The following is a 12,074-nucleotide window of genomic DNA, read 5'->3' on the forward strand; positions in this document are numbered from 1 at the left end:
CGGGTCACGAACCCGTGTCCCCTGCATCAGCAGGCGGACTCTCAACCGCTGCGCCACCAGGGAAGCCCAAAGATGAGGTGTGTTTAAGCTAACGCAGACCTGCAATGAGCCCCCAGTCAGATGTGGAGGGCGTGACCTCTGGACCACTTGTGCCCCGGGAGTCATGGAGTGCTGGGGATCGGAGCTTCCCCTGGCAGGTAGCATCTGAACAGGAACTTTCCAGAGTTCCACTCTCTTCCGTGGAAAAGGACCCCAGTGTCTGTCCAATGCACCCCTCCAAATGACGTCTGAGTCCCTGGGGACCACTGGGATGGTGGGGGAAGGAGCCCTCCATTGTGTTTTACTCTGAGGGAAGCTGTGTAAACCTTATTTCTCTGAATCAAAAATACCTGTCCGACTATGATTTCAAGTGGTTTCTGTCACTTTCTCTGACACATTTCCATAGCAAGAAGCCTGTCTTGGATGCCAGCTGCCCCTCATTCTAATCATGCAAAATGTGCATAATGTACCTAAAGCATGCCTAAAACGTACTTAAATACACGCTGTCATCTGTAGGTCCAGCAGCCCAGAGTCCAGGGAGGGGAACCAGACCCCACCTCTCAGTGGAAAGAGCAGCAGAGTGCCCAGCCGTCTCTAATCAGCCACACGAGCCTTGCATGTTCTGTGCGTCTGTGCTGTGTCGTAAGTGTTGCTGTTGGCAGAAAACGACAGAAAGACAGCGAGGTCAGAGGAGACGGGAGGAATCCACTCCCACCACGAGGACAGATTCTCCACACTTGGGACCTAAAAGGGGCCGGCCCCCAGGGGCACAGCGGGACAGCTATTTTAAGGGAAAGGTCCAGGGACATGAACTACGCTTGAAGAAACTTGATGAGCTAAGATGTAGCCTCCTGGAAACACTGTTAAACAGGAATGGGCCACAGAAGTGGTGGAAGAGCCGGAAACCCCTACAGTCTGGCCGCATCCAGGGACTCTCACTAACAAGAGCTGCACCACCTCCAGGCGTGTCCAGGGATTCCGGTGTCTTGCTCAGTCCGTGTGTTTTGCACACTCTTCCCTTCACGAAAAACAACAGCGAGGTGGGCGCTCACCCACCTGCTCTGCCTGAACCGGCCCACCCCCGTGGGGGCAGGGCTGCCACACTGGATCCTGCCTGTCTCAGAGCCAAGGTGCTGGTGTGACAATCAGCTGGCCAGAGCCTTCCCGGTGAGCTAAGACAACCATGACCCTGGGGCTCCTCTTCCAACAGATGTTAAGGCCCTTCCTCCCAAGATTAGGGCTGGGGAGTCAGCACGCTCCAGGGAGCTGACCCACCCGGGCAGCTGAACCATGTTTGGACAAAATGCCTGGAGGACCTCTGATTCCTTACCCTACAGATATTACCTTAAAAGAACAAAATAGCACAAATCACGTGGCGGATGATGGAGAGCTTGAAGGGAGAAGGAAGGAGGAGAGTTTTCCCCACAGGAAGTGGCAGCTAAGACCTCAGGGTCCCTGCAAAGACCGTCTCCCAGGGGCCACGTCTGCAGTCCAACAGGGTGAGGAGAAGCCGTGTTTACGGCTCTGCTGAGAAGCAGGTTTGCAGAACTGCGGGGACCTCAAGGCGAGGCAGGGAAAGGGGTCCATGTCCCGAAGCCTCCCGCCTTTCATGGGTGTCAGAGCCACGTTGCACAGGCCCCCTCAGTCCCATCTCCTCTACAGACAAGTTGCTCCGCAATCTTGGCATCTGCTTCCTGAGCTGACGCACGACCCATGTTCACCTTGAGCATCTCTAACTGCGGAAGGTCACAAGGAAGCCTGCTCTGCTTTGACGTGATGAAAAGAGCTCGCTTATCATCTGATTGCCGTGCTGGCAGAAAGCAGACTTCCTCATGGACGGTTCAGATGGAACCTTTAGTGGAGGGAGACGCATGTAGGGATAGGAAACAAACTAGGGATGATGAGGTACCTGAGGCTCCCCCAACAAACCTGAAGCTCTTTACACCCTAAGCCTGAAGGGAGGACTGTGTTTCTGCAGCCCCATGGGACTGGAGCCACAAGGGTGCAGCCACTATGCAGCGTGGTACCAGGCAGGGAGGGGGCATGGGCTGCAGTCCTCTGGGCACTGGGCAGGACGGGGATGGACAGGAGGGGCGAGCAGAGAGAAGCATCCATGCACCAAACTGCCGCGTCCCTTCCTTAGTGCCCACTTGTGGGTTCCCGGGCGTCTCCCCTGCTGCTGTTCTCATTCTGTATCCAACCCATGATTCCCCCAGTAGCTCCTCTTACGTTTCAGCCTAATACTCACTTTCACACTTTCCCCGCCGGCTCTGGGTTCACGCTCCAGGCCTCGTGATGACGCACAGGGGTCTCCACCTAACACACCCCACCCCTCGCCGTGTCCCCTCGTGCCATCAGCTGAAGCCAGACGGAGGGTGTGGCACCGACGGGGACCCTGAACTCGTCTCCCTACACACACACTGTATCTTGAGTGGAAACCCTTGACCGCCTGAAAATGTTTACCAAACCACAGAACCCTGTGGACTCTTGTTGACAGCTGCTGATTTCAGAAGTCAGGGACCACCTGAGCCTGCCTCATTCTACCGACTGTTTGTGGTTAAAACTAGTTTTCCAGCTCACTGTGGCCCTCCCCACGCCAAGCCTGCAGATCCCTGGCGATCACTGCATATCCACTCAATGCCTTGAAACCAGAACCAGAGTCCAAGGAACTTTCACCATCACTGCGAAATATATGAAAAATATGAAAAATATCTGAAACATACAAAAATCCCAATTTACTCAACAAATCCCAAGGGAGCCGTTTGCCTCACTGTTGCATTTTTTGCGGGGTAGCCATGTGACCCATCAGGCCTGGATTTTTACCGGCAGTAGCAGCTTCACTGATGCACGGATCCAAACACGGTGCCCTATCTCTGTCACATAAAATCCGTGATACAGGATAGAAAAAGGGACCTCCTTTATCAGCACGATGTCCCAGACTGTGTGACTCTTACACGGGAGAATCTGGACTTAAAAGTACGGCAAGCTTTTTATTCTGAAAACTGTAAAACCACTGCATTACAGAAAGTATTGCAAAATGACAAAAGGCTTTGCTTTTTAGTGGCATCCTCTGACAGGTCTTTTCCAGACACGTATTTGCTACAGAAGGAAAGAACACCCCAAATCAGCCATCTAACCCCACGCTGAGAGTGACATGGGTTTTCCAGGAGCCGAGGACCAGTGAGTGAAAACCCAAGTGTCCCCACCCCAGGCAACACATACCCCAACCTCCCGTGGACCCTGCAGAGATGCACGCTCTCTCTCTCTCTCTCTCTCTCTCGTTCTCACTCTCACTCTTTCTGTGTCTCTGTCTCTCTACCTCTTTCTGTCTCTCTTTCTCTCCCTCTCAATCTCTCTCCCCACCCCCAGGCTCACCCGTGGGAACGGCTGGCCACGCGGTGAGGAAGCCCAGGCCACGTGGAGGCACCATGGAGCCCCTGCTGAGACCCAACAGCCCCTGGGGGCTTGTGGGTGGGAGACTTCAGGTGACTCCAGTCTCTGGCCCTCACATCTCCCAGCTGAGGTCTCGTCCTGTAACAAATATAAGCCGTCCTGCTGTGTCGAGTCTGAATTCCTGACTCGGGGATACCGTGGCAGACGGTGAAGGGTCGTCGCTGTTTCGAAGCCCAGGTTTGGGGGGATGTGTTATGTGGTAATGGACAACTTCCTGGGCAGAGGGCAGACGGTCAGCAAGCATCTCCGAGCTCCAACCCCACCCGCCGCCCCTCCAGCCTCCTCCCCATGTCCCCCCACTGCCCCGCCCTACCCTGCCCCCTCTGCCAGAAGGCCCCGCTTCCCAGGCCCAGCGCTGTCCCCCTCAGTCTGCAGGTCCGTGTGCAGCTGGTTATGTCGTTTCCAGACTCGGTGTCCCTGCAGCCGTTGTCCCACAGCCGGATGTGGTCCAGCATCCCAATTAGAGACAACATCTCGGATGGGAGGCCTGAGGGGGCCTCTGCCTCTGCACCCATCTCTCCGGGGGTAATTATGATGACAAGGAAGTGACTTCTAGAAAGAAGTCTCCCCATGGGATGCTTTCCATGCCACAACTTCAACTGCATTTGAGTCCAATTCGGGTGCCCCAGCCTAGACGGCCACCCCTCTCCTCCAGCTTATTTGCTCCATCAGTTGGAGCTTCAGCCAGACGCCAGACGCCCTTCAGCCTCCTCGCCTGGAACACTCTTTCTTACCCCTTGAGATTCCCACTACAGCCAATCTAATCTACTTCTGTGAATGGGAATAACCCTGTTAACCATGAGAACTCAGGGCCAATTTCTCCCCCGACCTCCAGTTTTCATTGTCTGACTGCCTCGGGACCACCCACATGGGTGCCCCGTGGACCTCACGCCCCAACCGGGCTCAGATGGGGTTCCCGCTTCCGCCGAAGCAGAGACCCTGAGCCCTCCCTATCCTGGCCCATCAGGAAGTCCTGTCCGTATGATCCCCAAATGCACCTCACCCATGGCCCCTTGTCCCCGTTTTCACTGCCACGGCCTCCCCCAGACACTGTGACCTCTTTCCTCAGCTACTTCAAATGTCTCCAAGTTGGGTCACCTGCCTTGGGTCAAGCACTGAGCTCCAGCCTGAGAAACAGGAGTGACCAAGACACCCCCCTGCTCTCCAGGAACTTGTCTGTACATGGAGTTGGCATTACCCGCAGGGTTGGCGAGGGCAACGAGGGTGGAGGCGAAGGGAAGGGCTTCAGAAAACTCCATCTGGGGTGGAGGTTCGTGGCGTCAGGGTTGGGCAGACGGGGAATAGGGTTAAGTGGACCACCCGAGTCCTCTCGGCTCCAGGACTGGCATCTGCAGGAACCCTCGCCTCTGTCAGGGTCTCTCACCTTCTCTCTGCAGGGCACTCAGCGGAGACTCAGTCTTATTTGTTATGTCCCCTCTTCACAAGAACTTGGGGGGCACTTTCCTTCAGCACGGTCCCCCAAGCATCTGTGAGGAGAAACCCAGCCGGGACCCAGGGCAGGTGTGAGGGCACGAAGGTGAGGATGCCGTCACCTCGCGGGTCCAAGAACCGAGCAGCCCTGGAGGCTAAGGCCTCCTTCACGCAGAGTTTAGCGGGAATGCCAGAGTGGTTGTTGGGTGAGTTTCTTTTCCACCTTTGTCCTTTCTCCTAAACTCCAGCCTATGGCACCTTCACAGGGAACACACTCTCAGGAGATGGAGAGAACATTCGGGGAGCGTGGCCCCCAAATCACAATAACCTTCGCATCATCAACACGTTTAGCAGATATTCATAAACTCTTGAAAAACGATTTTAACGATTGTGATAACTGTAGAATATGCAGTGGAGTCTTTTCTAATAATTACTACATGTATAAAGCAACACCCAGATGTCATGATATGTCACCCTTAAATACTTGGCATGAAGACATGTCCACAACTGATTCTGGTAAAAAATAAATTCTTCATTGTCAACCTTGATTCAGAAAGAACATGTGAAAGGAACCGGATTTTTGGTCCAAAATTTTTAAGTTTAAAAAAACTATCGAGTGTTGATATGGAGAGTGAATTTCACGAGTTGGATAATTCTGTGTAAAGGTAGACTGTGGTTTATTCACCTGTGATCGATATACAGCAGTTGATGCCACATTCAAAGTACAAAAAATGACCACATGGAACCGTCCAGCCTCTCTCCAGAAAGACAGTCAAGTGTGTATCTTTTTCTGCTGCGTAACAAACCAAGCCAGTACTTTGTGGCTTAAAATAACAGTGCTTTGGGCTTCCCTGGTGGCGCGGTGGTTGAGAGTCCGCCTGCCGATGCAGGGGATGCGGGTTCGTGCCCCGGTCCGGGAAGATCCCACATGCCACGGAGCAGCTGGGTCCGTGAGCCATGGTCGCTGAGCCTGCGCGTCCGGAGCCTGTGATCCGCAATGGGAGAGGCCACGACAGTGAGAGGCCCGCATACCGCAAAAAGAAAAAAAAAAAATAATAATAGTGCTTTACTATTTCTCCTAACGCGTGGGCTTACCTGCGAGGCTCCATCCAGCTGACACTGGACTGGTCGGCACGTGGTGCTGGCCGTCGGCCGGGGCAACTCAGCCTCCTCGACATGACCTCTCTGGACCAGGTGTCTTCCCACCCTGGAGGCCTCAGGGCTCCAGGAGAGCAACAGCCAGAGCTGTCAGGGTCCTTGAGGCTCCAGAACTTACCCAGTGTCACGTCCTCCACGTTCTACTGGTCCAAGCAGATCACAGTGACCCAGATTGAGGGGACAGAGAAACAGGCCCCTACCTTGGGGCAGGGGGAGCAGGGCCACATCCCAAAGGCGTGTGGACGCAAGGCGGCAACTCACCGAGATTCACTGGGCCCTCGTCGTAACCACCTCTCTCACGTCAAGCAGAGCACAGAGCACGTGTGGCACTCTGCTGGAGGTTTATAGGAAGGCAGATGTCCACAGAGAGGGTTCCAGTGCCCAGGGGATGGGCCGCTACACCTTGGAGGGGAGCCTGGCCCAATGTCAAAGCCACTCCTTGGCCCCGCGTCTCACAGGCGTGTTAGCGGCTCCTTCAAACTCCTGAGCAAAGGGCCAGAGGGGCACCTCCCGTGGCTTTGCCCAAGACTCCATAGCTCAGAAGTGCGCTTGCAAACGCATTGGTCCAGGAGACTCGGCCCAGCCAGGGGGTGTCAGCCTCCTGCCCAGTGAACGGGTCTATGAGAAAGCGTGCTTTCCTGGCCTGGCTCTGGGGTGAAGGTCAGGTCATTCCCTGCTATTCGGGGGGAGAATGGGGCCGCCCCAGGCGCCTGCGGACCCTGGCTGATCCGCTCAAACACGCTGTTCATGGCGCACCAAAAACTCCTACCTCTGCAGATTGTTCTCTGGAGTGAGCGTTTTCACGCCCTGGTTCTAGGCTCGGTCCACGGGGGAGATTGCTCAAGACTCCTGAGCAAACTTGCAGAAGAGCCAGAGGTCTGACCAGCACAGACTCGCCCCTCCTGACAACTCGTGCCACCTGGCGAGGACGTGAGACGCAGCATCCATCACCGCCTCTGAGCCCCAACCAGACAGTTCTACAGGATCGGGGACCTCGCCCCGCTTCCCAGGCAGGCTCGCCAAAGCCCACAGCACGCTGCGAGTCACAGACGGACTCCTCATTCACCACGGTTCCCCGGCCGGACCTCCGCGCCGCCAGCCCCAGGTCCCACGCCAGCCGAGCCCGCTGCTGCGTGTCCGCATATCCAACCCCACGCACCCCCGCCCCCTCCAGGGCCCTCCCTGCCACTGGAAACAGTCAGGGGTCTGGTTTGCAAGCAACAGAATCTGAAGCCGGACAAAACAGGCAAAAGGGGAAATTTCGTGGAAGGCTACCAGAGCTCAAGGAACAGATGGGAAGCGGAGAACGGTGGTCTCACGTGCTACTCTCAGGACCACCTGGCGGCTGAGAGGCTCAGGGAAGCTTCCCAGTTAAAGATCCCAGAACTGAGACCTGAGGATGAACCCGAGTGGCCTGCCCACTAGCCCTGCCCACTAGCGCCCTCAAACTGGACTTTGTAACAAGAGAAAACCGGCCTGCAGGCCTAAAAGTGACTTCGGTGGCCTAGTTTGCTCTCATTGGGGGGTAGGGTGGACGGGGGTGCGGGGAAGAGCTCCCTTTGGGACCAGGAGGTGGGGAGTTTTGTCCGGGATGCCCGGGAATGACACCACGTAGCTCTGGGCCCCAGTTCCCTCCATGTAAGGGAGCAGCTCTTCCTGACGACTCTGAAGGTCCTGTCTTACGTCCTATTTGGCTGCAGAGAATCCAGGCTCTCCGAGCTCTGATGTCACCTTTGTAGGATCACGGCCAGGTTTTGCAGGGCAGTTGTCATGGCAGCTCCTGTTTCCTGAGCATTTACAAAGCCCGGCTCCTGCCTAATCATCTCAACACTGAGGCTCTGAGTCCCCCAGCGATCACGAGACAGCAGCCCCGGATTCCCTTAACCTGTCCCCAAAGTCTCTGGCTTTTCAAAGCTCTCAGGGTACCAACGTACCAATGTGCCAGTAGAAGGGCTCAAATACCCCGCAACACACACACAAACACACACACACACAGCAGACAGCCCCACGTGGCCCACAGGCCGTGGGGCACAGCATCTGCCCACTATGCCCCTCGTCCCCTCTGTGGCTATTCCTGCCACTCGGGAGGAGCCCTGGCCAGCACCCACAGTCCACTCCAGGCCTCCCACACTATTTGGGCGCCCGTGCTGTGAGGGGCCCCTCTCTCCAACCATATCCCACATGCGGTCACTTGGCCCCCAAAGCAGCTGGGCCTTTGCCCACGGTCCGTACAGGTTCCTCTCTTGAGGAGTATCCCTGGCCTCTGGCTTTGCTCAAGCCCGTCCACGGCGCTGAGTTCAGATGCCATGCCCTTCTCTCTCAGGGCCCCAGGTCCAATCCAACCCCCTCTTCCTCCACTGGTAGAAAAACCAAAGCCCCAGGCAGAATGGTTACACGATCTGCTGGGTCCAATGCAGGCTGAAAACCTGGGGTCCCCTGCTCAGAAGTTGTTAAGATTCCAAGACACAACCGCAAAGCATGGAAACAAGCTTGGGACCTGCTGAGCACAGGGCCCTGTGTGACGGCCCAGGTCACACACCAGGAAGCTGGCCGTAGCCCCAGCACCTGGATGGGCGTCCACTGGCGGCGAAGAGGCCACCCGGGCAACGTCGGGTGCCACCCAGATAGGGAAACCAAGGCCCTACCTGTCTGTGCACCTGCCTGCTTTCTTCCACTCACCCCTCAAAAGTGCTCAGGAAGTAGACTTGACAGTTGAAGGAGGGAGGAGTCAACAGACAAAGAATCAAAACTGGGGCTGGGCTTCTCCGGCTCCTTCTGCGTTTCCACTCTTCCCAATGCAAAGCCGCATTGCGGGCGTTGTTTTCCCCAAGGAAAATGTTCCACGCTTATCATATAACGAGGTTGGAGGCACCCTCCTCTCCTAGCCTTACCAGGAGCTCGGGCCCCACCCTCTCGACTGATCTTCCCAAAATACTTTGCGAGTGTCCTCGGGTTCCCAGACCTCGCTGTGCTCGCTGGATGCCGGACAGGCCTCGGGCAGGTCTGGAGCAGAGCAGGCTGTCGGGGGCCAGGCCCTGCCTGCAAATGAGGACCCAAAGCAAACCTGCATGTCTGTCCCTGCACCCCACCTGAACGGTGTCTCTGGACGGCCCGTGACGTCCCTACAGTGTTTCTGCTTGTGTTCCGAGCCCAGCGTGAAAACCCACTCACATCACCTGCCCAAGCCTCCCTGGGAAGCTGTGAAAGCCCATCGCACGGGTGCCTGGCAGGGGCCACTCACAGTGGGCTTGTTCTGCAAACTGCTTGTATCTGAACTCACTCCACTCCCATCCTCTCTTCTCCTTCAACTGCCCCATTCCTCTAAACGCACGACTCGTAAGCTAACAACGAGGGGGAGGATGGAACCAAAGGAGATGCTTTATATTTTATATAAATTATAAATTTATTTAAATGTAAATAATATTCATATATTATTCAACCATAAAAAAAGAAGGATATCCTGCCGTTTTCCACAACATGGCTGAACCCTGAGAGCATTACGTTGTCGGGTAAAGACCAATACCATATAATGCCACTTATATATGGGATTTCAAAAAGCCAAACTCACCTCTGTGGGAATAGAATCTAAAAACGAGTGGATATATGGGTATGGATAACTGATTCACTTTGCTGTACAGCAGAAACTAACACAACATTGTAAAGCAACTCTACTCCAATAAACATTAATTAAACAATAAAGAAAAGAATTCAAAGACTTTTTAAAGAATAATAGATAAATAAATAAAAAGCCAAACTCACTGAAACAGAGAGTGAATGATGATGAACCAGAGGTTGGAGGTGGGGCAGGGATGGGGAGATGCTGGTCTAGGGCACAACTTTCCAGTTATAAGTTGGATAAGTTCTGGGGATCTAATGTACAGCGTGGCGACTGTAGTTAATACTGTGCTGTGCCCTTGAAAGTTGCTAAGAGAGTAGCTCTTAAGTGGTGTCAGCCATCCCTCCACAGGTGGGAGAAATAGATTTCTGTTGTTTAAGTCCATCCAGTCCACGGTACTTTGTTACAGCGGCCAAGCTGACTGGTATCTCACCCTCCCAGCCTGCGTTTCCTCCTCTATAACATGGAAATAATCGTGAAACCTCCCTCACAGAATTGTTGTGGAGCTTTCTGGATAAAGCCGTACACAGATGGAAGTAGTTATTCTTTGGGACAGTAAAAACAGCTCCTCACTCAGAACCTTGAAAAACAGTTTTTGGTAAGGAGCATCCGTTTGCCTCCCCCCTCTACCCCTCCCACCTCCCCCCCCCGCCCCTCCCCCGCACAAAATCTCTGCAATTTGGGAGCTGCTGCCAGTCATGACCCTGACAGTGAGTGATGATAAGTTCGCGATCCTGCTGCACAGCTCTTTAAAGTAAAGCATCATCTGATCTGACTTCCAAATTGCAAGGTTCGTTCCTAAGCAACGAGCACAGGTTTCAAGAAAAACTGACGAGAACAGAGAGAATCCCGCGCTGTGGGAAGATCTCTGGCGCAGGGCTTGTGCCGGTGACAATAAGCTGTGGCCCAGTGTGCCGGCCACCGGCTACCATCAGGCCCTCTCCCTTGGGGACACCTTTTCCTCCTTCTCCCGGAGGCAGCGGACCCCAGCCCTGGTGGACCATTTGCTTGATATCACCTCATGGGACCGGCTCCAGGAGCGCACAGGGCATCCGCTTTCCCAAAGGCTCCCAACACTTCTTCCCCGTAAAGAAAAACCCAAAGCCCCTCGGCACACCCACTGCCAAGCCACAAGAGATAGTCCTGGGCTTTGCCACATTTTCCCGGGTTTGATCTGGGAAAAACAGAGCTGCTTTGTCCTCGCAGCCCTGGAGCAGCTGAGCTGAGCAGACGTGCGTGCAGAAGCTCTTTCCAAAGTCTGGACCACACTCTCGTGGCCATTGCTGGAATAGCAGCTCAGAATCCAAGGGCAGGAAAGTTCAGACAGCGTCAAAGGTGGGGAAACCACACACGTAGTCAGGTCTGAGCTAACCGCCAGAGGAATGGAAAGTAATGCCCGATTTCAGATGCTAAAATCACGAGGGTCCCAGGTGTGGGCTGCGGGGTTACTTCCATCAGCAGAATCTAGGAAGCCTCTGCTTCAAGGGGCTTTTCTCCCAGCTTTCACCCTGCAGCCCCTCGGAGCTCCATCCCTGGGCACTGTCCTCTGGTCAGGGCGGTGGTTCTCCCTGTGGTCCTGGACCAGCACTGGCGGCTCCAGCGAGCCCTGGGACTTAGTTAGAAATGCAACCCCAGGCCTCACTCCGTCCTCCTGAGGCAGAAACCGAGGCAAAGGCTCCAGCCTCTGTAAGCTAACAAGCCCTCCAGAGGGTCCTGATGCTTGTGGTCTGTTAGGTATGTTTGCGTTTATTTCTGTTTATTTCTGTTTATTGCTGTTGCAGGTAGCCAAGGTACCTGGTAGCCAAGGTACTGACCCTGCAAGGTGCCCGGAGGACCCCCTGGAGACTCCCCAGGACATCTTATGTTGAGGCAGTCTTGTCTTCTCTCTCACTGCTGAGCCTGGGTTCCCCCAGCAGTGACCCCAACAATCATTCCCGTGCAAGTGGGGCAATGGGGAGGTGGCCACAGGACGCACGTGCTGGGCGTGGGAAGGCTGAGGGCAGCCCGGCTCCAAGGGCAACTGGGGACGGTGTGGGCATCCTCAGAGATGTCCCTCCCGGGGCTCAGGAGCTGGGCTATCTATCCTCCAGCCTCCATCTGTCACTGTTGAGGGCAGCTCTGGGGTGTTGACCCCTGGGGTGTCCCGCTCCGCCCTGGGTGAGGCTGGAGTCTGTGGCCAGAGGACCCTCATCCAGGAAGGAGAGCATGGAGACCCCTACTGTCGGCCCTACACATCTTCCCCAGGCTGCCGGGGGGAGGAAAGTTCTAAGACTCTGGTTCCTTATTCATTTCCTCGGCATTGGTCCCGTCTTCCCTGGACACCTCGGCCTCTCCAGGTGGAGCGCTGCCTCTCTAGACACACGTCTCCACAGACTCT

Source organism: Phocoena phocoena, chromosome 15 (genome assembly GCF_963924675.1).
Source record: "Phocoena phocoena chromosome 15, mPhoPho1.1, whole genome shotgun sequence".
Taxonomy (NCBI): Eukaryota; Metazoa; Chordata; class Mammalia; order Artiodactyla; family Phocoenidae; genus Phocoena; species Phocoena phocoena.